Below are 3481 nucleotides of genomic sequence, written 5' to 3'. Positions count from 1 at the left end.
GAATCAATACAAGAGCCTATTCGTTGTTGCCTATTTAAGGAAACTTAAAGAGTAAAATCTGACTTTCCATGAATTTATGTTTATATGCAACTCTTTTGAATGCAACCTTAGATTGCATTAGATATAACACGGCAGTACATACTCCAAGTGTCCAAACTGCTCCCTCCTTCATTTTGATGCCCAATTACAATCCCATCTACTCCTGCCTCAAACCACTGGGCCCTCAGTGATGTCTCCCTCCTCTGGACTCAACTGGATACCCCTATCATTTTTCTGGCATGTTATGCAACCTTGTATCATTACCTATCTGGTTATGGATGGCACATGTGAATGCAGCCATCTCTGTGATGAGATTATAAACCCCTGAAGGACAGGGACCTTATCTCTTAATCTTTGCATTTCTAGAAGCCAGCCAGAATAAATTCTGGATAAACATGTGTACTGTCAATGAAGGAATAAAAATATGGTTCTTTGGAAAGACCCCAAAGTAAAGGTGCCAAGAAAAATGTTTGCATAGTCTATCCACCTAGAAAATGCCTACTCAGCCTTAATGGTCCAGATCAAATTCTGGCTCCTCTTTGGTATAGTTGAAACAAATACAGGCTTTAGGGTCAGCCAGACAGGAATTCAAATCTTTTCTGTACCACAATTGGGTGAGTGACTTTGAGTGGCAAGTTGCAGTCAAGCCTTGGTTTCTACCTCTATCAAATAGAAATAATGAGATACACCTTAGAAAGCCAGAACAAAATAACATAGACAGTGTCTAGATAGAAGATAGGCATGGGGTCATCTTCAAATGAGATGATGGCGGAGGAGCCAGAAGTTGTCCTAAAATCAGTTCCCCAGGTCCAGGCTCCACCAGAGTGCCTCGATGCAGACTCTGTTGAAGACCTGGAGACCATGCCACAAAGGAATCCTCCCAACACGGCAGTCTCTAGGCAGATCCAGAGATTCCACTATGAGGATGCAGCTCGGCCCAGGGATGTCCTCAGATATCTCCAGGAGTTTGCCGGACAGTGGCTGAGACCCGATATTCACACAAAAGAGCAGATTGTGGAGATGCTGGTACAGGAGCAGTTCCATGCCATCCTGCCTGAGAGCTCAGAGCTCGGGCCCAGAGATATCAGCCTGGGGTCAGAATCACTGGCTAAGTCCTGCCACTGGGTTCTTGCTCAGCCTACGTGTGAGAGGTAACCAAATGTTCTCTTTGTTGCAAGGACAGTCATGGGGGAAATGTGAACCTCGGTTTTTTTTAGCTTGCCTTTGACTAGTTGTAATAAGAATCCATCAAAACCCACGTCTGGACCTCTCTCTGGCTGAGGCAGCTCTAATCCCTGGGACTGAGCTCTAGAAAGAGCTTCTGGTTTTTTTTGCTCTGCTGAATGCCTCCTTTTTTGTACTTTCTGACATGCTTTAACATATTGTTATGTATCCAAAGCAGTAATTGCTTCAACCTTCAGAATTCTTGACTCTTGCTGTGGTGGCATGAATGGAAGCTTCTGTAACCCCACCAGTAACTCACTTGAGATGTCCTTGAAATATGAAAGTTTGGTCCTCAAAAAAAAAAAAAAGTACAAGTAATAGAAGTTGCCCTGGAACCATATCACCCCAAATTCACATCCAGATCCTTAATCTCTTCACTATGTTGGGACCAAGGGTACCTTAGCCATCCTGTGCCACCCCTCTAATACTTACTAGCACATGAATGGCACGAATAAACATTTACAAATTGATTATTTATTTAGTAATTAAAAGGATTCTGATGTCCTGACACTGAATAACTGTATTCCACCTTGTGATGACCCTATGTCTAGAACAGTGCCTGAGATATGACTGCAATGGCATAAGCAATTTTTTCAGAAAGGCAGAAAGGGGCTCTAAATTTACCATCTTCCTGTTTCATAGGAGGCACACATTTTCTATATAAAGAAAAATCATGGCTTATATCCCAAAGAGAGTCTCCCACAAGTCCTGAGGGAGGATGTTCATTGCAGCATTATTTGTGGAGACAGAATATTGGAGTGTCAGCACTGGGTGAATAGAGAGGCAAAATGTGATAGATGTTCACCCTGGAGTACAGCCATCAGAAGAATGGATCACAAGTGAGCAAAACAACATGCGCACTTCTTAAAGGCAAAGTGTGTGAGAAACTAATGAGATTTATAACAGTGCCATTTACACAACACCATTTACATAAGTTTAAAACGCAGACACACAAAGCACAGTGCACGTTTTGGTGGTGTGGTTGGTGATTAAGGACATGGGTTCAAGAGCTCAAATGCTTGGGTTTAAATACCGACCTCATTGCTTAGTAGTTGTGTGACCTTAGGCGAGTTGCTTAACCTTTCTGTGCCTCAGTTCTTTCTTCTATTAAATGGAGATCATAATGGTACTTCACTCATAAATTTGTTATGGCAATTAAATAAGTGATTTATGATTATACATATAGGACTTAGAACACAGCCTAGAGCATAGTAAGTTCTATACAAGTGTTGTTTATTATTTCATTTAAAAAAAAATACACACAGAGGAAAGATGCATATAAAACATATTCTATCTACTGGGAACAGAATGGGGATGGAATAAAAAGTAACAAATTCAGACAAATAAGAACTTTGCATGAAACAGTGATGTTAATTTTCTACTTACTTAGAAATATGATTAATTCAGTCCTCTTCAGCTTATATTAAAAAAAGAAAACTTGAATTTACTGGTTGAGCTGTTACCTACCATTTGCCTTACTGAGTTGGTTAAGTGATAACTTGTAGGTTGTATTTGTGGTATTTGTGTATTTGTAGGTTGTTCAAAATTCAAAAAAACTCACCCTAAAATTAGGATCAATTTTTTCATCAAACAGGACTACGGCAAAGCCCAGCCTGACCCAATTCCCATTCTGAGCCTCCACAGCCATTGGGTGACAAATGCACAAGCATTCAAGTACCTATTTGGTGCAGGACACCAAATTGGCTACAATGAAGCAAAAGAAAATCATTAATGTAAACTTTTAAAATACAAAATACTAAATTTAAGGACAAGTTGAAGGTACCAACTACAGCTGTTGGAAGCCATTCAAAACTACTTGCAATGAAATCACCAGGGAAACCTTCATGGAAGTGGGAAGCAGCACTAACCCCATCAGCTACTTGAATAACTTCTAATGGTTCTCCTTATTATGTAAGACACTTACACCACAAATCAGCCAAGATCTACACATAAAGGGAAGATGTACGTAACAAAATAATTCTGCGTGGCCTTAGCCTCCAGGAAAAGAAACACCTCCTAATATCTGGCACTATAATTAAGGCAGGCTCAGTCTTCTAGTAGGTGAACCAGCAGCTGTACTGTGGATAGCAGTTAAACATGAGGGAAGTTACTATTCCAGAGATTGAAGAGGGGCCAGGGGATCTATACCAATTTCTCTTGAAACCTATCCAAAACATTAATAATTACTAAACTATCAGCAATAAGATGCAAATGCAGT

At 40.3% G+C, this 3481-nt stretch overlaps 1 pseudogene; it reads left to right on the top strand.

Moving 5' to 3' along the window:
* The first annotated feature begins 780 nt into the window (after positions 1-780).
* On the top strand, positions 781-1151 carry LOC121481002 (annotated as a pseudogene).
* Positions 1152-3481: the final 2330 nt, after the last annotated feature.

The sequence above is a fragment of the Vulpes lagopus genome, chromosome 23 (assembly GCF_018345385.1).
Source record: "Vulpes lagopus strain Blue_001 chromosome 23, ASM1834538v1, whole genome shotgun sequence".
Lineage (NCBI taxonomy): Eukaryota > Metazoa > Chordata > Mammalia > Carnivora > Canidae > Vulpes > Vulpes lagopus.
Note: the sequence above shows the minus strand (reverse complement) of the source record. Positions and strands in the feature narration are given on the sequence as shown.